The sequence below is a fragment of the Scylla paramamosain genome, unplaced genomic scaffold (assembly GCF_035594125.1).
Source record: "Scylla paramamosain isolate STU-SP2022 unplaced genomic scaffold, ASM3559412v1 Contig25, whole genome shotgun sequence".
In the NCBI taxonomy this organism is placed as follows: Eukaryota; Metazoa; Arthropoda; class Malacostraca; order Decapoda; family Portunidae; genus Scylla; species Scylla paramamosain.
The window spans coordinates 706,571-732,990 of record NW_026973690.1 but is presented as its reverse complement, the minus strand read 5'-3'; the positions used below and the strand labels follow the sequence as shown (position 1 = coordinate 732,990).

The 26,420-nt window shown below is 41.9% G+C and overlaps 1 long non-coding RNA gene across 1 annotated transcript in view; it reads right to left on the bottom strand.

Moving 5' to 3' along the window:
- LOC135097561 (uncharacterized) overlaps positions 1-26,420 on the bottom strand; it is a 51,041-nt gene that overhangs the window by 11,588 nt on the left and 13,033 nt on the right. Inside the window, exons 3-6 of the long non-coding RNA XR_010265813.1 lie at positions 22,526-22,661; positions 20,366-20,557; positions 7,028-7,106; positions 6,642-6,852 (exon numbers count right to left, since the gene is read on the bottom strand). This is a non-coding gene — a long non-coding RNA (uncharacterized LOC135097561). The remainder of the gene's footprint in view (positions 1-6,641; positions 6,853-7,027; positions 7,107-20,365; positions 20,558-22,525; positions 22,662-26,420) is intronic.

The window sequence follows — 26,420 nt, the reverse complement described above, 5'->3', positions numbered from 1 at the left end:
ATGAAGGATCTATGTGCTGTACTGCTACCATCAAGTGTACACAATATGGATATTAACTAGACATTTCTTAAGAAATTGATACAGTTAAGTTGTTCACAAGTTCCTGTAAACTACAAATACTGTTTGCCAGTACTGTTCCTGTAGGGCACAATACAATAACATTGAGAAATAGATTTTCCCCTTTTTCTTTAGCAAGTAATTTCTGTAAATGGTATACAGAAAAATCCTGTCATAATTTACAAGGAAAAAAAAATACAGAAACCTTTAAAATTTACAGAAAATCGGATTTATATGGAAATTCTTGTTTACAGATACCTAAATTTTACAGAAAAAGTTTGGCAGCCTGGTTGCCAGTGAATTTTCTGTAAAATTTACAGATTATTTTTTACAGTGTAGGACAAGAAGTTTAGAGGATCATTGATGAATAATTAGAAGACAGGACAGAACCCTAAGGAACACCACTGTTAATAGATTTAGGAGAACAGTGACCGTCTACCACAGCAGCAATAGAACGGTCAGAAAGAAAACATAAGAAGTTACAGACAAAAGGAAAGAAGCCGTAGGAAGGTAATTTGGACATCAAAGCTTTGTGCCTGACTCTATCAAAAGCTTTTGATATGTTCAAGACAACAGCAAAAGTTTCACCAAAATCTTTAAAAGAGGATGACCAAGACTCAGTAAGAAAAGCTAGATCACCAGTACAGCGGCCTTGACGGAACCCATACTGGCAATCAGATAGAAGGTTGTGAAGTGATAGATGTTTAAGAATCTTCCTGTTGAGGGTATATTAAAAAAAAAAACCTTAGATAGGCAGGAAATCAAAGCAATAGGATGGTAGTTTGAGGAATTAGAACGGTCACCCTTTTTAGGAACAGGCTGAATGTAGGCAAACTTCCAGCAAGAAGGAAAGGTAGATGTTGACAGAGTTAAAAGAGTTTGACTAGGTAAGGTACAAGCACGGAGGCACAGTTTCGGCGAACAATAGGAGGGACCCCATCAGGTCCATAAGTCTTCCGAGGGTTTAGGCCAGCGAGGGCATGGAAAACATCATTGCAAAGAATTTTATAAGGTAGCATGAAGTAGCCAGAGGGTAGAGGAGAGAGAGGAACAAGTCCTGAATCATCCAAGGTAGAGTTTTTAGCAATGGTTTGAGTGAAAAGTTCAGCTCTAGAAATAGATGTGATAGCAGTGGTGCCATCTGGATGAAATAAAGGAGGGAAAGAAAAAAGAAGCAAAGTTATTGGAGATGTTTTCGGCTAGATGCCAGAAGTCATGAGGGGAGTTAGATCTTGAAAGATTTTGACACTTTCTTTTAATGAAGGAGTTTTTGGCTAGTTGGAGAACAGACTTGGCTTTGTTCCGGGGAGAAATATAAAGCACATGAGATTTTGGTGATGGAAGGCTTAAGTACCTTTTGTGGGCCACCTTTCTATCATCTATAGCACAAGAAGGTTAAGGTCGAGAAAAAGAGTGAGGAATGAATGCCTCCATGCCAGACACTATCACCTCTGTTATGCGCTTAGCACGCAAAGACGGATCTCTGACACGGAAGCAGTAGTCATTCCAAGGAAAATCAGCAAAATACCTCCTCAGGTCCCCCCAATCTAGCAGAGGCAAAATGCCAGAGGCACCTCCGTTTAGGGGGATCCTGAGGAGGGACTGGAGCGATAGGATAAGATACAGATATGAGACTGTGATCGGAGAAGCCCAGCGGAGAAGAGAGGGTGACAGCATAAGCAGAAGGATTAGAGGACAGGAAAAGGTCAAGAATGTTGGGCGTATTTCCAAGACAGTCAGGAATACGTGTAGGGTGTTGCACCAATTGCTCTATGTCGTGGAGGATAGCAAAGTTGAACGCTCGTTCACCAGGATAGTCAGTGAAGGGAGAAGAAAGCCAAAGCTGGTGGTGAACATTGAAGTCTCCAAGAATGGAGATCTCTGCAAAAGGGAAGAGAATCAGAATGTGCTCCACTTTGGAAGTTAAGTAGTCAAAGAATCTCTTATAGTCAGAGGAGTTAGGAGAGAGGTATACAGCACAGATAAATTTAGTTTGAGAGTGACTCTGTAGTCGTAGCCAGAAGGTGGAAAACTTGGAAGATTCAAGAGTGTGGGCACGAGAGCAGGTTAAGTCCAGCTTTGGATTGAAAATGAAGATAGAAAAAGTAGGAGGGAACAGAAAAGGGGCTACTGTCAGTTGCTTCAGACACCTGAGTTTGTGAGAAAAAGAAGATGAGGTTTAGTAGAGGAGAGGTGGACTTCTACAGATTGAATATTAAATCTAAGACCGCGAATGTTGCAGAAGTTAACGAAGGAAAAGTTTAGGTGAATGTCAAAACACTTACGGTCGTTATCAGAAGAGCAGTCTGACCTGGGAACATTTGTGAGCCCCTCCCCATATGGGGACTGCGAGGCTGGTGTAGAAGTTGCCATGATAATTTTGAATTTTTGAGTGAAAGGTGTGTGTGTTATTAGGTGCTTGTAGTTTTGTAAGCAGGAAGAGAGGCTGTGACTGCCCCCTTGTGTTGTGAGACACAAAGGGAAACGTTCAGTGAGGCCACAGCTGGGTTTAATGATAAGTTTACAGCATCCCCTCATCCAGTGCTTTAGACTTCAATGGGAGTGATTATCATTTCAGCAGGTGCCTACTGCCTCCTCCTACTAATGGAAACAAGTAGTACTGTTCCTTACTGTCCTGCAACACTCACCTACTGGTAGCTAAGCCACAACACCGGTCTGAGAACACCGAGGCATGTTCTGTTCCTTACTGTCCTGCAACACTCTCCTACTGGTAGCTGAGCCACAACATCGGTCTGAGAACACCGAGGCATGTTCTGTTCCTTACTGTCCTGCAACACTCCCCTACTGGTAGCTGAGCCACAACACTGGTCTCAGAAAACCGAGGCATGTTCTGTTCCTTACTGTTCCTTACTGTCCTGCAACACTCCACTACTGGAAGCTGAGCCACAACACCGGTCTGAGAACACCGAGGTATGTTCTGTTCCTTACTGTTCCTTACTGTCCTGCAACACTCCCCTACTGGTAGCTAAGCCACAACAACGGTCTGAGAACACCGAGGCATGTTCTCTTCCTTACTGTTCTGCAACGCTCCCCTATTGGTAGCTGAGCCACAACACCAGTCTGAGAACACCGAGGCAAGTTCTGTTCCTTACTGTCCTGCAACACTCCCCTATTGGTAACTGAGCCACAACATGTGTCTGAGAACACCGAGGCATGTTATGTTCCTTACTGTCCTGCAACTATTTCCTACTGGTAGCTGAACCACAACACCGGTCTGAGAACACCGAGGCATGTTCTCTTCCTTACTGTCCTGCAACACTCCCCTACTGGTACCTAAGCCACAAGACCGGTCTGAGAACACCGTGGCGTGTTCTCTTCCTTACTGTCCTGCCACACTCCCTTAATGGTAGCTAAGCCTCAACACAGGTCTGAGAAAACCGAGGCATGTTCTGTTCTTTACTGTCCTGCAACACTCGCCTACTGGTAGCTGAGCCACATCACCGGTGTGAGAACACCGAGGCATTTTCTGTTCCTTACTGTCCTGCAACACTCCCCTACTGGTACCTGAGCTACAACACCGGTCTGAGAACACCGAGGCATGTTCTCTTCTTAACTGTCCTGCAACACTCCCCTACTGGTAGCTGACCCACAACACCAGTCTGAGAACACCGAGGCATGTTCTCTTCTTAACTGTCCTGCAACACTCCCCTACTGGTAGCTGAACCACGACACCGGTCTGAGAACACCGAGGCATGTTCTTTTCTTAACTGTCCTGCAACACTCCCCTAATGGTAGCTAAGCCACAACACCGGTCTGAGATCACCGAGACAGGTTCCCTTCCTTACTGTCCTGCAACACTCCCCTACTGGTAGCTGAGCCACAACACCGGTCTGAGAACACCGAGGCATGTTCTCTTCCTTACTTTTCGTGACAGACAGATGGAAACCCGTGATGACATATTTACAGCCCCCACTTACTTCACTTATCTACCTGCTTAGCTAAGAACAAGTTAATTTACCCAAAGTGATGAATTAGTTTTCTAAAACTCAAATACCAATTAATACGTGAACTAACGACCTGTTTTACATTAAGATTTCCACAATGAACAAGAAAGTAATGGTTGGTAGTCGCCAGGTATCTTTTTAAATGAATTGTAGAATGTGAAATAATTTTAAGTGAATGTAAACTACTAAAACCAACAATAAACCAACCTCAGACGAACAATTAACAGCTGCAAGTGTTCCATGACTGTCCTGCCACATCCAGCGGGACGCCAAGTGATCCGTAAAACAAATCTGCGGAGCACCGAAGCGTATCTACTCCCTCAATTTTGGTAGTGTACGGATGAAACCCATTCCAGACAAGCGGTTCCCACTCTTTGCTACTAGTTACTTACTTAATTTCCTATTTACTTATCAGCCTACCCTACTTACTACCTATCCACCTACCTAATTATAGCCTGTTTATTCTACTGCCCACCTACCAAGCCTATTAACTTCCCTATATACCTACTTACATACAACTGTCCTGCTTACCTACCTACCTGTCTGCAATTTCGTCTACACAAGAGGTACTTCCCTCTCCTAGAAGCACCAAGGCACTATCGCACAACGGGAGTCATCCAGCACTGATCAATAACTGAGGGATAAACGAAAAATAAAGTTGGGAGGGACTGAAATATGTAGCAAGGGTGAGGCTGGGTCGTGGGCTGCGTGACGACTTGTCAACCCGAGATTCCAGGAAAAGACATGAGGTACACCAAGAACGTAATGGAGATGAGTACGGGAGTGAAAGTGTAGTAATGCAGGTCAGGAGGAAGGAACGCACGCTATGTAAATCCCAGGCGAATCTAGTCCTGTCTCTCTTTTGATGTCACGCAGGAAAGCAAACATGAATGAATTTTACTGGCGAGAAGGTGCGTCAGTACAACACTCCTGCGTGTGGGCGGTGTGCAGATCAGCAAGGTAAGGAGGCAGAGACGGGAAGAACGTCAACCACAAGTTTATATACGCCGCAGCAAATCAGGTTATTATACAACAAAAGAGAAATGGTAAAGAAAAAAATAAATAGAAAAAAAACCTATTTGTCGTTAAAAAGAACTAGATACCATTAACTAGAAAGTAATCCAGGAATATTTAGGTGATGTGCAAAGATGAAAGAATCCAAAGAAAACCATGATTAGTAAGAGCACCATTAAATATACGGTATCAAATAATTAATGCAGAATATAAAAAAAAAGTCGAAATCTTTTCCGGAAATAGCGTTCGATAGCGCGGCTCACATACAGCTTATTGCAAACTCCGTGATTGGATTCATTCAAGCCCGACAACTTAATAAAGGTGTGATGGGAGTATTCATCTTAATGGCTGTTAACTGAACTATGTGGCTAACACTTACCATTGCATTTACTACTAAAACTGCTCTCTCTCTCTCTTACTCAGTCACACACACACACACACACACACACATATGGTGACGTTCCTAAGGGCCTTCCCTACACCACTCTCCGCCGGAAACCAGGACGTCAGGAAGCATCTCAGAGGCGCACAACCAAAAGCTTTGTCTCGTCCCTGAAGACTGACTGGTAAAATTGTTGTGGGAGTCCTAGCAGTGGCTTCTGTGAGTGTGAGTGTGTTTGTGTCATGGTAATCTATCATGCTTTGCGTGTTTCTCTGACAGCACAAGGATAAAGGTCAAGGGCTACAAGTAAATATCACAAAAATGCCATCCGCTGTACGCTGTGCCTCCTCTAGGCCACGAAGCCTCGGTACACCGAGAGGTTATTCTGTGAAGGAAAAAATCGGCTATCAATATAAAGACAAAACTGAGAATATATACCCACTGATCAGACTTGCACATTTTCAGGTTTCAATGAAGTGTATACAATATAATTTCTCTTATTGTGAAAATACACAAACTAAGCAAAAAAAAAAACAAAAAAAATGTGCACTAATTTCCTAAGGATGTCGCCTGCAGGTAAGAAGAGTGTAAGTCCAGGAATCTGTTTCATCATGACCACGAAGGGAAGCCGAAACTTACGAAGACGAGAAACACACACACACATATACACACACACGTTATATTCTACGACTTAGACACACAACCAAGGAAGCTGAAGCATCTAGCCAAGAAACGTAGATGATTTAGAGCATTCAAAAACCACCCAGGCGTCAGTTCGATTTTAAAGTGAGGCCTCACGTCCACCACTTCATTACACCGACTATTCATCCACAGCCAACAAAGGTTACTGATCTCAGGTTGAAAGGTGGTCACGAGGTTTACCAGAAATATTGCAGTGAAGATGAAACTTAAAACTCGATTAAATCCGGTAAAATCCTCTTATTCATCACGCGTGAGAGAGAGAGAGAGAGAGAGAGAGAGAGAGAGAGAGAGAGAGAGAGAGAGAGAGAGAGAGAGAGAGAGAGGCAGGTATAAGTTGATTAAGGCAAACGGGAAGGAAATTGTTCATCATCATTAACCTAACGCTGCATTCATCTAGGTTCACAATGGTGTGTATGTGTGTTCCTCTCATTTTAAAAATTTGCACTCACTTTGAATAACAATCACTGGGAAAAAGTATACGTAAAAGAAATAACAATTAAAACTTTCTAAAATTCACTTACCACCATAACAACCACCATCACCACCACGATTTCTAGATGCTGCATCCGCAAATACCATCATCACCACCACCACCACAGTCCCGCACATTCACCATCGCTATCACCATCACCACCACCGGTGTAGACAACACCGCCACGTCCACACAGAATGCCAGGCCAGCACACAGAGAGGCACAAACACGAGGTCCACAATGAGCTCGGTCGTTTGCCTCTGAAACACAAAACCGTCGTTCATCAGATGGAAGAACGAGGCAATGAAAGAGCAAACTGGTGTATCTCTCTCAGTATCAACAGTTTGGCGAAAAAAAATCTCTTTTCTTATGCCTCATTAATCGTGCAGGCCAACAAACATGCAAACAAACACGCGGCACAGTCCCAGTGGTCACCTGCATGGCCGACAAGGGTTCATCGAGTCTGTGTTCACTGCCTCTGGTTCTGGACGAGTTTCGAAGCACTTTGTGAAGCCTGAGGGATTAATTTATTTGTTTGTTAGTGATTCAGCCTTTCCGTTTGTTACTCTCGGTGAAAATACCTGAGTTTATTTTGGGTATAACTTCTGGTTTGTTTTTTCTGAAATAAAACTGGCATATTTTCACTTACACACACACACATACAAAAAAAAAAAAATCACATACACATATTTACTTTCTATTAATGTACATAAAAAAAAAAAGTTCATTTTTAACACTCACTCTTTGCCTTTGTCTAATACCACGACGGCCGTTTTCTGCATTTACTCCGTCAATAGCACTTTATTTTTCACCGAGTCCTTCATTGCCTGTTATCATAAAATCTATTTTCGTTTCTCTTTGATGTAACAGTGCTTCATCACATCCACTACCAGGCTTCACTTTCCTGACGGGAGCTATTCTGGTTCAATGACGAGCTTCGAGCGGAATTTCTCAGGAGATTGCTACGTTCCTCTGTCTTTCCTATTCGAAAATGACCCTACATTATTCTACAGCTCACCTTGTGGTGTAGGTAGTAGTAGTTATACAGGACATACTTCGTTGTGTGTGTGTGTGTGTGTGTGTGTGTGTTTGTGTGTGTGTGTTTAAAGCTCCAGTATTTTTCCGGTAAGAGTGACGGCATGGACGCGTGCATCAGCCTCCCCACAATGGCCATGAAATGTAACACACTAAACTAATTAAGGATGGGAAACTGTATCGCGGTGGTTGTGTTTCTCTCACCGGCCGAGGTTATACGCCCCGAGCACCAGACAACTTCACTATGAGGAGGCACTACGGAGTTTTAGTTTTAAGCTTCTGTACGTTTTCTATCTTTCTGAATGACTGGCTGGCCTCCTGACTTTTGATTCGTTTCCACATTCTGTACGTTTAATACGTCTTTCTGACTGACTGTCCGCCTTTCTTTGTTCGTTCTCACTTCGTTCTCACTTTATGTATGTCTTATTAATCTTTCTAACTGATAGACTGACTTTCTTAGTTCCTTCTCACTTTCTTTATCTTTTATCTATCTTTCTTCCTGACTGACTCTCTCTCTCTCTCTCTCTCTCTCTCTCTCTCTCTCTCTCTCTCTCTCTCTCTCTCTCTCTACCCTCACACACATATACACAAAACAACTGCCTAGTCAACAGCACCATTCACACCACACGTGCAGATGCATCTCTTTATACCACCGTATGGGGAGGGGGGGTGGAGGCGGGGGGATAGCATTAGAAGACTTAATATTTTCCACGCCTTCTTCTACGGTCCACTCGTCTCACAGTACGAGAGATTTTAGCCCTGACGTAAGCTGCTAAGGGTCGAGGAGGGAGGGAAAGAGTGGAGGGGAGCGGCGTGAGGGTGCCGGATGGAGGAGAAGTGGAGAGGGGAATAAGAGGCAAGTGCGAGAAGTGGCAAGAAAGGTGTGTCAAGTAAACAAGAGGGAGAGAGGCAGGCACTGGGGAACAACGCTGGGCTGACGAAGGCGGCGGCGTGGTCTGAGAGAGAGAGAGAGAGAGAGAGAGAGAGAGAGAGAGAGAGAGAGAGAGAGAGAGAGAGAGAGAGAGAGAGAGAGAGAGAGATGTAGAATCTGGAAGAAAAGTACAATACAATCGGCTTGAACGACTTACGTGGTCAAATCCTTGGTGTGTGTGTGTGTGTGTGTGTGTGTGTGTGTGTGTGTGTGTGTGTGGCCAAGTAATGTCTTAACACTTTCTTCCAACAGCTTTGCAAATTTGTATCGAAAAGAAGACACTGAACAGTACAACGTAAACACACACACACACACACACACACACCATCATAATTTTTCTACTACTACTACTACTACTACTACTACTACTACTACTACTACTACTACTAATTCTAATAATAGTGATACCACCACCACCACCATCACAACATACATACATGATCATTATCAGCTGGTACACTCACCCTTCAAGATACACTTTACCTTTGACATTACACTAACAACCTTACAACCTGGCGCCAAGATCAACACTGGGCTCCAAGACTTCACCACCTTCAGAGCAGCACATCACCAAGTTAGCGGGAACGTAATACGGCCACCAGCATTACCATCACCAGTTTTAAGAGCGCAGCGCCTTATGTGAACCACCTCGCTTCCCCGTGATCAAGTTGCAGCCCTGAAGCATCAAGTAGTGTAGGTTGCTTAGCGTCACCTTTAATGGCTATTTCACCTCAAGTAGCCGCATATCACCTGAAGAAGCCAAGTCAGTAGTGCCATCAGCCTGTTGCCACTACTTTATTCCCATCCGGAGTCTGAATTTAATAAGTCTTCCTTTCCAGTACCTACTTTTCATCCTTCAATGGCTATTTCACCACAAGTAGCCGTTCCAATGTCGTTCTTGATGTATATCCCACTAGAAAATGACACATCAGTATTGGTATCAACTTGTGCTAGCCGCCTAACGATTCTCCGTCGTCTGAATTTAACAAGTCCTCCTTCCGAATACCTCCCAGAGTCACCCTTTCGTGTACAGGTTAGCACACCTACTCCTACCGTCTGCTCCTCACCCATCACAACACAGCGTGATACGGGATATACAAGAGGGCCTGAAGTATCCTCCGTATGCTCCTCTGCATCACCCACACCCACATCCAGCGCCCCTTCACCCACGGCGCCTCGCCGCCTTGTCTCTCCATAGCCTGCGACTCACTGAGTGTTTGGTGACGCGCTGCTGACACATTATCTTGACGTCTCCCTGTCACACCTTAAGTCAGCGCTGCCTCCCCTTCCCTGCCACCACCACCACCTCCTCCCTCGTCTCTCCTGACGCTGTAAACCTCGTAAACAAGTCGTAAAACACGTGTAAACAAGCAAGCTCGTCATGCTAGTTGCGTCAACTTCTAATTAGTCTTTTTAATTTACATCCATTAACTTTATTCTGTTGTTCGTGACTAATTATAAGCTTCCAGCACCACGGCCGCCTGTACGCTCTCGTTACCTTGTTGATTGCTACTGCTGCTGCTGCTGCTGCTGCTGCTACTTTTATCATTTTGTTCTTTTTCTTCTTATTATTTCTTTCTTTTTCTTTTCGTCTTCATTTCTTCTTCTTCTTCATTCCTTCTTCTTCTTCTTCTTCTTCTTCTTCTTCTTCATTTTTTGTTCTTGTTCTTGTTCTTGTTCTTCTCCTTCTTCTATGCTCATTATTGCCATCTACTCATCGTTAGTGCTGTAGTTAATATAATTAATATAATAGTTTTTAGTGTTTTATCTGTACAACTTTTAACGGCCTCTAGTGGAGATTACTGATATTTCCAAGTATGTTTTCATGACTCCAGTGATAGTTTGAGTATTCTGCATCACTGGTAAAGACGCCTGCCTCTTAGACTACGATTTATAATTTCTGTAGCATCTGAATACAACTCTTATGAGAGACTAAAATGTTTATAAAATACTGGCCGCAGTGACTTGACTTTTCTTGCAACATCAAGTGGCCTGAGGTCACTCACATGCTGCCATTAACCACGATTTTCTATATAGAAGAGCATTCCGAGACTTCACTTCAGAAAAAAAAAAAACCTGCTGGGCCACCACGAAGGGAGGCCAACCATCCATGTCACTGAGAAATATAATCCATCAAGTTGAATATTGAAACTTGCGGGCAATACAGGCCAAAGTACACTCACATGCTGAGACAAACTACGATTTTTCATGGTGGGCCACTGCGAAAGGAGGCCAACCATCCATACCACTGAGAAATAAACCATCATACCGAACATCGAACCCTGCAGACGATACAGGCTGAAGATGAACAAAAATCACTGCAGTGTGCGCCATAATGCGATTACAGAGGGCGAGTAGGGAAGCTGCAACTCTCCCCTCTCTATTTACTCTCTTTGTATTGGTTTGCTTTATGTTTTCTGTTATCACCCTTCGTTCTAGAATTGCCGTTTTGCACCTCAGGAGGGAAAGCAAGAGTGCGTAACATTATCTCCTTTAACACACACACACACACACACACACACACCTTAACACTGTATTAAACCAAACCCCCTCAGCTTCCTCCCTTCACTTCATCTTTTACGTCTTGAGGGAATGAATAATAACGAAAAAAGAGAAGAAATATCAGGGAGGGTGCCGGGAAAGAAAATGGGGTCGAGGGTCAAGAGAAAACTGGGGTAATTTGGGAGGGTAACTGGGATATTTAGACTTCCCAGGAGAACTTTAAGCCTCCCCCACACACCACTAAGAAGAGTGGAGGAGTGAGGGGGAAAAAAAAAAAGTGAAGCGAGAAGTGTGTGGTGAGAAAAGAAGGAGGAAAGCTGGAGAAGAAAATATTAAGACGCTTTATGAAGTATTGAATAAAGGGACGAAGAAAAAGAGAGGGAGAGAGGGAGAGAGAAGAGGGATGGAGCGAAGGAAACAGACAAGGAAGGGGAAGTATATGATAAAAATAAGGTGTAAAAGAATCCTCGCGTAGTGGAATTCAATTTACATTTTTGCGGGCTTGTCTTGTTCATGAATTACGCTACAAGTGGATCTGGGCGGCGTTGTGAATACGTGGTGCTCGACAGTAATTAATTCCACTCGCTGATAATGAGGAAAATAACATTACATGATTATAAATTGTCGCTTCTTCTCTTTCTTTTCTATTTCGAGGGATTAATCTGTACGGAAGGGAGGGAGAGGATGGGAAAGAGAGGGAGGGAGAAAGTAAGTGTGTGGGACAGTTGTCTAGTGAATGTTTGTGATGCGCGAATGTGTGTGTGTGTGTGTGTGTGTGTGTGTGTGTGTGTGTGTGTGTGTGTGTGTGTGTGTGTGTGTGTGTGTGTGTGTGTGTGTGTGTGTGTGTGTGTGTCGTGGATAAGTAGTGCAAAAATAGTTCAATTTCATGAGTATTTAAGTTGCATCTCGCCATGGTAAATATTTCCGGTGCCTTATTTATTTATTTATTTGTTTTTTTTTCCGGTTAGTAAAGATTCAATATCTGAAGCAAAGGAAAAACTGCGTCGCCAGTCACTATAACTTCCATCTCTGCAGGCTTTCCCAGGCATCTCTTGGGCGAGTCAAAAGCTTTTCATTTCATTAACTCTTCTCTTTAAACTGACGGACTGTAAATCCTCACTCGTCTTCGTAAAGTGACATCTCTTTTTTTTATCTTATATAGTTATACGATTATCAGTGATTTGTACTTCTTTTAATTAACTGTCTCCAATTTTTTTTTTTTTTTTTACTCTGCGTCGTAATGTTGCATCTGTTTATTTTCTGCTCTCATAAGATTATCCATAATTTCTGCTTCTTTTAACTATATTATTTTTTTTTTCACTCTACGTCTCTTTCTATCTTCTATCATACTATTATCAATTATTTCTGCTTCTTTTAATTGACGGTTTCCATTTTTTTTTTTTTTTAACACACTGCCGTAACATTGGATCTGTTTTTATCTTCTGCCAACATACGATTATCCATATTATTAACTCCATGTTACCCAACACTTCCTGGCTAAGAACTGTCTGCCTCGTCATGGACCCAAATTCAGGCCAGGGATCAAAAAAGTGAAGACCATCAAGCTCAATCCCCCAAAAGCCACGCCACCAAACTCACGCGGGAGGGAGTGATCAGTGGGTGAAGTATCTTAGTGACGCAATAAGTCTCTGTTGCTCAGAGTTTTAATGGAGTGTTAACACCTTCACATCGAAACACATGAATCAAGCTTAAAAACTGAGGATTCTTTTCAAAGACACGCGGTTCGTTCCAAAGTGTGTGGGCGAGTGGAGACAACTGTGTGGTGGGAGAGAACACATATTTCCTTCTGGAGTATAGCAAGTGTATGTGGGAGAAAATGTGAGGCAAGAAGTTCGTTATTAAGGCCAGTAAAATAACAATGAAAATGATTCTCTCTCTCTCTCTCTCTCTCTCTCTCTCTCTCTCTCTCTCTCTCTCTCTCTCTCTCTCTCTCTCTCTTGCTCGCACGAAGACACTAAGATGGAAAACATGAAGGAAAATGGATGAAGACGTCTGGCCTCGCCTATAACACACACACACACACACACACACACACACACACACACACACACACATTTTCAAACACATACATGAAAGAAGACTTAGTTCGTGGCTGTGGGAAGGCAGAGGGAGCAAATGTGAGGAGGAGGAGGAGGAGGAGGAGGAGGAGAAGGAGGTGGAGAAGGAGTATAAGAAAACAGAAAAAAAAGGCCAGGAAGATGAAAAACAAGAAAAGGAAAGAAAAGAAAAATAAATTTAAGCAGAAAGGAGAACATATGAGCTGGAGACAACGGTACTTACTGAATCCAGAGAGACAAAAGAACAGTTCACCAAGACTTACGTTCTTAGAAACCAAAACCTAAAAAGATATTTCCACCTTTTCGATGTGTTTTTTTCCCACCAACAAGAGAAATGGGCAGGCACAATTTAAACTGGAAGATGATAAAGAAAAATAGAAATTATGTACTAAAAAGGAAGAACTGAGAAGAGTTTTTAGGATTTTTAAAATTTTTTTCTTCTGCTAAGAAAAAAAAATGGCAGAGAAACTATTTTAACTGAAAGAAGATGAAGGAAATGCAATATATATATATATATATATATATATATATATATATATATATATATATATATATATATATATATATATATATATATATATATATATATATATATATATATATATATATATATATATATATATATATATATATATATATATATATATATAAAAGCAGGAACTAAGAATTTTTCTGTTTCCTAATCCGTATTTTCCCCCCCACCCACACACACACACACACAAAAAAAAAAAAAAAAAAAAAAAAAAAAATTATATATATATATATATATATATATATATATATATATATATATATATATATATATATATATATATATATATATATATATATATATATATAAAGGAAATAGATGACGAACTAGGAAAGGTTGAACGAAACGAAAAAAAAAAAAAAACGAGAAAAAACTGGTGAATAAACGAGCACTACATGCACTCATTGACAATAAAACAGAACAACAACAAAGAACCAATGACAAAGTGAAGGATGACGGGAACAATACTCATACTTCAAAAAGAAGGAGAAAGATGCTGAATACACAGGGGAGGATGAAGGAAACGAAGAAAAAACCCTAAAAAAACACGGAAAAAGTGAATATACGGGTACTTCATACACTCTTTCACAATACGACATAAGACAACAAGGAATGATTGACAAACTGAAGGATGGGAACAATACCTGTATTAAAAAAGGACGTAAAAAGACACTGAATATACAAACACACTTTCCCAATGCCAAGGTAACGTCAAGGTAACCAGCTCAGTGAGGATGACGGGAACACTCCATTCCACGCCCTAACGACCTGAGGATGCTGAGGCCAAGAATCCAGAGCAGACTTTTATAGGTACGTCCAGCACACAGGGGAGAAAAAAAGGGGAAAAGAAAAGGTTCGTGAATATGAAAAAAAGACAAGTACCCAAGTTAGAAAATGTAAGAAAATTCCTGGCATGTGAAAAAAAAAAAAAATGAAGGAAAGTCGTGATATCGAGACAAGAAGAACACAAATGAAACACGTGTTGTTGATATTACTAAGAACTAAGTCTGTCTGTCTCTCTGTTTCTTTGTCTGTCTCCTTGTCTGTCTGTCTGCTTGTCTGTCTCATGTTTTTCTTTTTTTTTTTTTTTCCAGTAATGAGGTTGAGTTAAGTGATGAAACTAAAACCATTCAAAGCAGAAAGGTCGATAACCCTAACTGAAAAGTAACGAAACTCCAAAAACTTCGTGTGGTAGATTTGCCATTTGTTAACGTTGAGGGGCAGATCCCATTAATTCTTCCACCTTTTGTAATTCTTTCCTTTGGATTACGTAGAGTAGTTTACATCATTCCGACACGTATTCATTGTTATTCTTTGTATCGTCCTTTTCATCGTCGTTTTCACCGCTTATCGTTGCTCCTCTACGTTATTTTCAACATCAATTCTTCCTTCTTTTGTAATTCCTTCCGTTGGATTGGAGTTGTTTGTATTTTGTATGATTGGAGTTGTATGATTTTGTTATTCATTGTATCGTCCTCCACATCATCGGCCTTTTCATCCCCTGTCGTTGTTGTAGTTCTTTTCAACATTAAATAGGGTAAAGTGGAAAGGTGTGGGCTTGACCAGTCACAGGAATTATAGAACATCAGCCGGACGGACAAGATCATTGGATAAGTGAAGGAGTGAGGCAGCCAAACCTCTTCAGGCTCGCCTCTTCATATCACATCGTCACGTATCCTTTCATAATTTCATCACCCAGAAGGCACCAGTGATATGAATACTCCCTGCGATGTTATTCAAGAGATTGTGGTGGCAAGGAGTCAATTTGTAATGTCTTAATCCGGTGATAAAGTGACTGGTTAAGATTGAAATTTCATCACTATTGCCATTTTTTTATTTATTTATTTATTTATTTTTTTTTTTACGATTTCAGTGGTGGACAAATTCTTCTCCTGACCTTCTTCACTCATCTGTCGGTTGCCTGCCCATTAAAGGTCATTCCTACAGAACTTTTTATTTTATCTTTCCATTTATGTATCCGTCTGCCCTACCGTCATTTTTTTTTTACGATATCTTGGTTAATAAAATAAAAGCAAACACGTTGCTCTCCCTTACAGAGATGACTCTTCACTGCCTTACCCACCCGACGAGTGAAATAAAATGCCAAACAGCGACAAGTACAGACTCACCCTCTCCACTCTAATATAAAATGAGAAGCAAAGTCGAAAGCATTTCATTTAGCTTCACACCCACGCCACTCCTAATGGCTCAGCGCTGTCATGAGTCTGGAATAAATCACGAGGAAGAAGTTTGTTATGCTGGATCTCTTTCGCCTCATGTCAGCCTTCGAATCTCTGAGAAAAAGAGGCGGATGTTTAAGATTCTTTTTCGTTCTGAAAGGATATCCTGTTCGTATAGAAGCTGACTGATGTGTAATTACCGTCTATTTATCTGTGTGTGTGTGTGTGTGTGTGTGTGTGTGTGTGTGTGTGTGTGTGTGTGTGTGTGTGTGTGTGTGTGTGTGTGTGTGTGTGTGTGTGTGTGTGTGTGTGTGTGTGTGTGGGTGTGTGTGTGTGTGTGTCGGTGTGTTATATTTTTGTAAATAAGAAAATAGAACGAGATTTCTTTTCTTCTTCTTGTCTTATGACACAAAGATGAATGAAAACTCAGAGTTGTTTCTTATTTATTGTCTCCATATATTTTGTTATTTGCATTTCTTTGTCATAAAGTTTGAGTGAGCATCAAACAGTTTTTACTGTAAATCTGCATTTATATATCATTTGATTCTACTTCGTTGTAAAGTAAAAAGAAAAAAAAAAGTTATCTCAGTTTCATCAAAAAGTTTGCAAGGTGTTCGAGTCAGCAAAATTAATGCTCTGAAGGCCACGACTGTACTTAATGCTCTGAAGGCCACGACTGTACTTAATGCTCTGAAGGCCACGACTGTACTTAATGCTCTGAAGGCCACGACTGTACTTAATGCTCTGAAGGCCACGACTGTACTTAATGCTTTGAAGGCCACGACTATACTTAATGCTCTGAAGGCCACGACTGTACTTAATCATGACAGCTCCCTGACGTCACTGGTAAATCTAGTATCACACCACCACATTCCCCACGACGTCATCGCCGCACCAGATATCACGTTCATTTCGGAATGTTTATTAGTATCAAGCCACGACCTTTAAGCCTCACGCCAGCACATCCTTCACATAAACGACCGCCGCTATCAGTTACCGTTATTAATCATGTTGCTCTTTATACAAGCTTATGGAAATTTATAATGCTATTAGTGGTTCAGCTACCCTGTGTGTGTGTGTGTGTGTGCGTGTGTGTGTGTGTGTGTGTGTGTGTGTGTGTGTGTGTGTGTGTGTGTGTGTGATTTCCAAAATTCGAAGATTTGCACGCTTCACAGTATTCTTTTATAAACAATGGTGAGTTTTTAATTTTTCAAAGCTCCGTGGTAATTCGGCAATAACAAATACTTCACTTGATCCAGTATTTGTAAAATAATCCCAAAATATACACGATAATGGGCGCTACTACTGACGCCTAAGCCTCTACACTGTATCTTCCACTAAGAAATATTGAATACACAATTTTCTCACTCGTTTGAACAAATAGCCACATATATATCAAATTAATGTAGTTTTGTACATACGCTTGAGGAACACAGCTCAAGTCTTTTATTTGTTTCAGGATCCCTATTCTTATGTGTGTGATTAAGTAGAGGCATCGTGCAAGGCAGCGGTTCAGGGCCAGCACGCCGCCATGTGGTGTCTCCATTGTTTCGTAACCTTGAAAGAAGTAATTGCCACGCCCATCACTGTCTTTGAAAAAAAAAAAAAGTATTATTTTTAATGATGTACTGTGTTACACTTTAAAGGCGCTGCTAAAATCCAGTCTGTAGTGATTCCGAAAAGTTCTAAGTATGAAGCCGTGTAGTGATGCTCAATATTCACTGATCATTATGTTGAAATTCATCGATTTACACAAATTGATGTTTTGCGCCGACACTTTTCTATCTTAGATGGACTTCAAGACAACAGCTACGAGTTCATAGCATACAGCCACAGCTCATACCCAGTGACACTCAGTAAGTCAGACTGTATCAGATTGTTATGGCTCGAGTTACAAAGAACCGTGAGCCTTGAGTGTCCTGTCATGGGTTTGACCCCTGCCACCTCCTTTTTACCTGTATGTTATTTATTCACAAGCAATCCAAGCGCTCTAAAACACGCTCATTCTCATAAATCTGGATCAACCATAGATGTTTCTGATATTTCGTCTGTTCCAAGTTATGCTGGATAGTTCCTTAATATTTGTGAGAGTTTTAGATGAATGGTTTGCCAGAGATATGGTTGGCATTATAGTTCTATCGGTTATTTTATATACCGTTATTTTTGCTACACAGACATCAGTCGCAGGCAGGTTATGCTTGGCTCATATGGAACATTCACCCGCATACTTACCTGCCAGAAAGAAAAAAAGGTCTGTAGATTAATTATGTCAGTTTTGTAATAGTATACTCGCTAATATAAGTGACTGATGAACATTTAACGTTTTTCCTTGAACTTTAATGTCCTATATATGATTTAGTATCTGAGAGAGAGAGAGAGAGAGAGAGAGAGAGAGAGAGAGAGAGAGAGAGAGAGAGAGAGAGAGAGATTCCCTTTCATACAAGCTGCGCCACTGTGTTAACATTTCATTATTGTCTTTCATTATTGTCTTTCCTCTCAGTGTCCTTCCCCCTCTCTCTATCTCCCTCCCTCTACCTAGCCTCCTCGCCCTCTCTCCCTTTCTCCCCACGTGGCGCCAGTGTCTCATCACGTCCCTGTGTTGGCTCCGTGTGTCATCTGATGGCCTCGTCATACAGAACTGTACACTAATCGCATCCCTTGGTCCCTGTTTGCTCTCGAGTCCTGCCAATTCCATTACGTAATTATTCGGGCCATTATGGGGACGATAAACAAAAAAAGAAGGCAATACTCAGAGAGATGTATGATGATGTTTCATTTGGGTTTAATTTGACGAAGTGTTGCACGGAGGAGGGTATTACGAAGCCGGGCGTTGCGTTGCCTTGTAATTTGTTCCCGCCTCGCTCCGTCATTTCCGCACCGCCGGGATGCTAATGTTGTAACACACGAGAGTGGCGCATTGCATAAAACTTAGATTAGACAGACTTGGGTAGGCAGAGGTTGGGATGACTGCTTGATGCTGCTCTCTCTCTCTCTCTCTCTCTCTCTCTCTCTCTCTCTCTCTCTCTCTCTCTCTCTCTCTCTCTCTCTCTCTCTCTCTCTCTCTCTCTCTCTCTCTCAGCATTATTTATTCTCTCCTCTTATTTTTTTTTTCATTTCTATCTTCTCTCCATATTCACTTTCCTCCTCCTCTATTTTCATTTCATCCCTTCCTCTCCACAGTTCTGATTCTCTCCATTAATTTTTTATCCATTCTTTATTCATATTCTCCCTTCCTCCACTCTTGTTTTCCTTACCTTCCCTTCTCTTCCACCCACTGCTCCTTCTTTCCTTCCTTGCTGCCAATTTCCCTCCTTTACCCTTTGTTTATTTTATTCTTTCTTTTATATTCCCTTTCCTTTCTTACTTTCCTTTCCTCCTTCCATCGTTACTTCTCTCTTAACGTTAGAGTTCTCCCTCCTTACACTCCTCCTACAGACGATGAAAGGGAAACAAGGGGAAAAAATAACGTGCTAATGATTACTATTCACTCTGACTACCACCTCACTCCTTCCTTTCCCTGCCACCCACACTCCACTGAAAACATTATAGAAACTCTCATGCAAGAAATACGTACATATTTCTTTTTATGTGTGTGAGTATGTGTTGCTGTATTTTTTCCTGTGTACTAGTAGAGGCGTTTCAGAAACTGGAGACGTGAGAGAGAGAGAGAGAGAGAGAGAGAGAGAGAGAGAGAGAGAGAGAGAGAGAGAGAGAGAGAGAGAGAGAGAGAGAGAGAGAGAGAGAGAGAGAGAGAGAGAGAGAGAGAGAGAGAGGGAGAGAGGAGAGAGAGAGAGAGAGAGAGAGAGAGAGAGAGAGAGAGAGAGAGAGAGAGAGAGAGAGAGAGAGAGAGAGAGAGAGAGAGAGAGAGAGAGAGTTGATTAGCTACTTTAGTAGTTACTTGATAGACAGACAAACAGACAAAAAGCACACACATCAAAAATTACTCCAAAAGGAAAATAGACAGACAGACAGACAGACAGGTATAAAGACATTAACTTTATCAATAGGAGACAGTAAAACAAACAGACTAAGACATAAACAAACAAAACACTAAAAGATACACATACAAACATACAAACAGAAGAGTAAGGAGAGGTAGACAGACAGGTCAGCAGAAGAGGCAGGACAGATAGACAGATAAGCAAACAGGACAGACAAGGAAGGAAGGAAGGAAGGAAGAAGAGCGCAGGATTGTTTGCTTGTTTAAGGGAGAAGTAAAACAAAGCCCCACTTCAGAGTCCTCAGCCCCCCTACCCTTTCTTTTTCATCAGCTTCCGAGGTGTGAGAAAGAAGTCAGAGAGAGGCAGGGAGAGGGAAGAGGAGGAGGAGGAGGAAGTGAAAGCAAGTGAACAGGGGAAAGGATATAACTGAGTGAAGGGTGGATGGATGGAAATTACTGATGATGGAAAGGAGGAAGAAGAGAGAAGAGCGAGGAGGAGGAGGAGGAGGAAGAGGAAGAGCGTTAGTTGAAGGTTATTGTAAAACAACTATAACAAAGCTGCACATTTACATCACCTCAGACAGGGCACACACACACAACGAGGGCCAGGTCAGTGGGAGTGCTTCTTAATTAAGGTTAGAGGACAAGTTTGTCTCCACCCGAGGTTTCTTCACTGATTAAAGTTCCAGGAATGAGAGGCGAGATGAAAGTGTGCCGGAGTGGAGTCCCTCAGGATACATCGTTGGGTTTGGAGAACACCAACTCTCCTGAAAAAAAGTGGTGTCGCTCGTTTTTTATTTCTAACCTCTCTCTCTCTCTCTCTCTCTCTCTCTCTCTCTCTCTCTCTCTCTCTCTCTCTCTCTCTCTCTCTCTCTCTCTCTCTCTCTCTTCCTGGCCTTCATTATCCTCCCTCTCTTACGCCTCCACCTCACCTCCCTTCACGTCAGCCTCTCTCGCCAACACGAGGCTCGCGACACCACACGGCAGAAGTGCGTCGCGTCCCACCATTGTGTTCCTCCCGTCATTCATACCTTTGCGCGAACACTGCGCCTGCTCACAAATGTTGTCTCATGAGCGGCTTTCGTCTGGGGAAAAATGCCTCTTAAATTAAGCTTTTTGAGAGGGCGAGTTACGGCCCAGACTCCAGAAGAATCACGGCAAAAGGCGATGCTCTTCTTACTTTATATATCACCGAACCCTAACGCTCTGGAACGCACGCGGGACACTGTAACAGAGGACACGTCGAGGGAAGTGCCAAAGTGTACGGTGACATATACATGGTAACTTCTGAACTGCGACACTGGGTGGAAGATGAAGGGGGGTGGCACTAAAGGGGTCGCCGACACAGGCACTGAAGGAGGTGGGACAGAGAGTGTGGAGTGCCTACTGAGGTGATGAAGGGAGGGGATCACGCAATGGGGTGTTGTATTTCAGAGAGAGAGAGAGAGAGAGAGAGAGAGAGAGCATCAGGCCCTTCCGGTAAGGATGAAGAAAGGAAGGAAGGAGAGAAGGAGGAGGTAGAGACAGCGCTAGGAGTAATAAGGAGAGGCAGGGAGAGAGGAGGAGGAGGAGGAGGGAGATGAGACTAAAATAAGTCACGTATTAAAGTTTTGCATGTTTTACTTTGGAGATGAGAAAGTGTAGCATAAAAGTTTACATGTAGAGTACCCGGGCTCTTTATTTTCTCTCACGGAGCGACACAACGACGACAACAATTTTCTGGGCTGAAATTTACGTTCAAATATTCGTTTTACTTCTCAAGAAACTCCACAACATTACTGGAGTTACAGTAAATAATTTTGTTCTGTGTGTCTGTGTAATAATAATAATAATAATAATAATAATAATAATAATAATAATAATAATAATAATAATAATAATGTGTGTGTGTGTGTGTGTGTGTGTGTGTGTGTGTGTGTACTCGAATTTATGCTCAAATATTCGTTTTACTTCTCAAGAAACTCGACAGCATTACTAAAATTAGTGTAAATACTTTTCTTGTGTGTGTGTGTGTGTGTGTGTGTGTGTGTGTGTGTGTGTGTGTGTGTGTTTATTCCTATACGTAAATATCACTCCTGACAAATTACCTAAGTGACTGCCACCTGTTTCATTCTCAGATTCCTCCTTTTCTTTATTTCCATTAGGTGTGTACGAAGAATCTCCATTCTTATTTCATTCCCTTTGCACTTTACAGTTCTGATGGACGAGTGATAAAACGAGCATCTCTCTCTCTCTCTCTCTCTCTCTCTCTCTCTCTCTCTCTCTCTCTCTGTATCACATTTGATCTCTGTATCACTGAGTTCCATTTCAACCAAACGTTCACTCTATTCACATACAGTTTTGTGGCGCCAAGATCAAAGATATTATTCAAACCTGGGTACAATTATTCCTTTGAAACAGTGACACTGACTAGATTCAAAGAGACATTTCCCCTCCATTAGCGGCCGTTACATAGCACAGGTCATGACTGGGGCGGCCATGCAATGAGGCACAACCGAGGCATTCAGAAACCATCTGGGTCGATACTCGATACCTGGGACAGATCTCTGTTTCTTCCCGTGTTGAACCACGAACGGCGAACGTGACTCGTATTAAGTGACCACATCTACTCGAACCAGCTCCCTCCCCCCACTCTCTCTCTCTCTCTCTCTCTCTCTCTCTCTCTCTCTCTCTCTCTCTCTCTCTCTCTCTCTCTCTTTCTGTATCGCCACGCATCAAACATAAACTATCTTTACCCGTCCGCCACTGCCTGCTCTGTACTTGTCCCGACGCTTCCTCGATTCACCAACCAGACAATATTACCCTCAGCCGCCGCCACTCCACCGCCTTCATCCCGTGCTGCACATATACGTACATGATGAACCTCTGTACCTGCCGGGAGAATGGAATAGGTAAGGAAGAGGGTGTAGGGGATGGTGAGGATATTGAGGAAAGGGGGATAGAACACAGGACATGAAGCGAGAATGGTGAATGTTGTAGGGTTAGGGAGAGGGAGGGGGAAGGGGAAGAGCCACCTATGTTCGAGTATAAAAGGGAGAACTGAAACATTGAGATCTCGTATCTTTTTTTTTTTTTTACTAGGTTGAAAACATTAAACCAGATGTCGTTTTGAATAGCACATGGCACGTGTGTGTGTGTGTGTGTGTGTGTGTGTGTGTGTGTGTGTTCATTAGGGCAGACGACACAAGTCCAGGGATTTGTGTCGGACTAACAAGGGGGTCATTTACACATTCAGCCGCTCACGTACCTGAAGGTAGGAAAAAGATTATGAAGGATTACAAAGGATTACGAGCAGCAAAGGACCTTCAGATGCTTGTAAGGCTGATGGACTTCACTCTTTTAAATCAGTCTATTATCAAGAGCAAATGAGCAGTATGGCATTAGTAGGTCTCGTTTATCCCTTCTCGTAAATCTCGCTGGAAGAAGGAAAAGTGATCACTCATTAATGAGAATAACAGAAAAATAAGGTACAATTCACAAGTGCGTTTGTTTAAAGGGGAGAGTTTAAGCGGCATTGTATGTTAATGCACTAAGTGTAGAGTGTAGGTATGGCCAGGGTGGGTTTGTCTAGGGTGTTGGCAGGCTGTGTTTGTCAAGGGATGGTTGGGGAACGTTACCCAGAGCTTTCCAGTGAGGGGGGGGCAGTGAATCGCGCCATGACTACTTACTCAATTTATATACTTTCCAGTGCGGGTTACTGTATTGGAAACCATTAAAAACAAAATAAACGCGTATTCATTTAATAACATGTATAGTTTGAACAGCACCAGTTTCATCTTTCCAGAATAGCCATATTTTTTTTTACATGAAAGGTCATTCTTGCTTTTTGTAATCATTGCTTATTATCATTAATTGACTATGAAGTAATCAACTGGTGAGAAAAAGACCACCTCAGTCTTTCGTGAGCTGCGGCACTGCGCCAGTCGATGCCAGATTCTGCTTACGAACTTTTCATTCTATCCCATTTCCTGTCTGGCCTCCCACCACTGCGTCGATAATCTTTTCCGGGTTGAGTCCGTCAGTCCCTCGCTTCATTTAGTGTCTGCCTTCACGGAAACTTGAAAATGTCCTGCCAGTCTTCATTTATGCTTCATTATAGTTTATATTATAACGTCTTTCATTTTGCTATATTTTCCTTGACCATGCTAATATTTCAATGTTTCAACGTTTCAAGGTTTTAGTTCCTGCTTTCACACTATTTGCCTTCCATAATAGCCATAAGTTACCAAATCCTAAATTAATACCACATAAGTAGGAAATTCAAAGGCCTCCAAGAGTTTTCGATGAGGTGATTTGCATGCATTATTCCAGCGAGGAGAGATGATGTCAAAATTATGAACCTTGGCCGCACACACACGAGACACTGCAGAGATTACTAATACTAATACATCACCATGTCTGAACTTTGCAGGAATCTGATGCTGTATTATGGAAACCTAATCAAACAGTATATAATTTTACTGTCAGGACCACCGCGACATAATCCCCACGCAAGGCTAACAATAGTAATCTTCCAGGCAACTCCTGCGTTTGTTGAGAATTGTATGTGGTGGTTACCAAGAGCAGGGAACGGTAGAGGCTTACTGGAACTGAGTTAGGTCACGGCCAAGGCAAACAGTACGTTATTTCTCAATTAAATAGCGTTTTTAATAGCATTCTCTTTTTGTAGTTAATGACACTGTCTGTTTAAGCTTAAGTTTCGTACATCCCTTAATAACCTTCTTAATAAGTAGTAAGTTAGGTTAGGTTAGGTTAGGTTAGGTTAGGTTAGGTTAGGTTAGGTTAGGTTAGGTTAGGTTAGGTTAGGTTAGGTTAGGTTAATCTCTCCCTAATGTATTTTGGCATGTATTACTCTTAGGTATAAGTATCTTTTCCCTTGATTTCGTGCATAATTTCCTGGCTGTGATAAGATGCTAGTCTCAAACTAAGAACGACAAAAGGAAGCTGGAGAGACAGAGAAACAGATAAAGATATATATGATAAAAATAAATAATAAATAAATAAATAAGATACAAGTAACGGGTTAGACTTGAACAGACAGGCAGTCGACAGATTTTGATACATAGAAAACTGGCGATGGCTGTTGTTCTATAGTATATGCATAATCTCTCTCTCTCTCTCTCTCTCTCTCTCTCTCTAACGTTGTAGTTAAAGAATTCTTACCACCTCAAGACATAGACTGCGATAACTGTACACACACACACACACACTCACACACACACACACACACACACACACACACACACACACACACAAACACAAAGAACGGAAGATTGATTACCAACATAAAACCGCGAAGAGAGTTCATCATGGACTTCATACGAACGAGAAGTGGGAGAGAGAGAGAGAGAGAGAGAGAGAGAGAGAGAGAGAGAGAGAGAGAGAGAGAGAGAGAGAGAGAGAGAGAGAGAGAGAGAGAGAGAGAGAGAGAGAGAGAGAGAGAGAGAGAGAGAGAAACATCAATTTCTTATCTAACCTTTCCACGAACAAATCACATGCACAGGAACTGCAATAATGTCAATGAACGTGTAAGACCTTTTACAGACTGACCTTCTGGTGTAAAACTTGAGAATCCTTGAAATAACCACCAAATAAAGAGGAATACCATTTATCTAAAGAATCCTTCCATAAAAGATTAAAGCATTATATAGGGCGTAAGAGAAATATATATAAGAGATTAAGGGCAGGCGAAGAAGTTTTAAGGTCACAATATAATGAATTAGTTAGAACAGTCAGCAAGTTAACGAGGAAAGCTAAGGGCAATTATGAATTAAAGGTAGCCAGCCAGGCGAAGACGGACTCCAAGGGATTTTATCACGTATACAGGACGAAGAATAAGGATACTGTAGGTCCATTAAAGGCAGCAGATGGGGAGCTGGTTACTTCTGGGGAGGAGATTAGTAAACTTCTGAATAAGTATTTTTTAACTGTCTTCACCCAGGGAAACATGCAGGATATGCCAGATAGTGAACAGGTGTTTAGAGCAGATGAGTATGAGAAGCTGACAGATATTTCCATAACTAGGGAAATAGTGGAGCAGGAGATAGATAGGCTAAAAAAGTTCAAGTCGCCAGGACCTGATGAAATATATCCCAGAGTACTTAAGGAATGTAAAGAGATTATTAGTGAGCCGTTAGTTTCTGTCTTTAGGAAATCACTGGAGTCGGGTGAGGTACCAGTAATGTGGAGGCAGGCTAATGTAGTACCCATCTTTAAGAAAGGAGATAAAACTTTAGCGTCTAATTATAGACCTGTCAGCTCAACTTCAGTTGTAGGTAAAATGTTAGAGTCAATAATAGCGAGGAACATTAGGGAACATTTAGACAAACATAACTTGATAAATCAGTCACAGCATGGCTTCACGAAGGGGAAGTCTTGCCTGACAAACTTGTTAAGTTTTTACAGTAAGGTGTACGAGGCAGTAGATAATGGTGATAGTTATGATATCTTATATCTGGACTTTAGTAAAGCATTTGACAAGGTGCCCCATCAAAGGCTCCTGAGAAATGTTAGGGCGCACGGGATAGATGGAAAGGTGTTAGGCTGGATAGGGTCATGGCTTGGTAACAGGCGACAGAGAGTGGTAATAAACGGCTCGAAATCCGAGTGGGGTCATGTCATTAGTGGGGT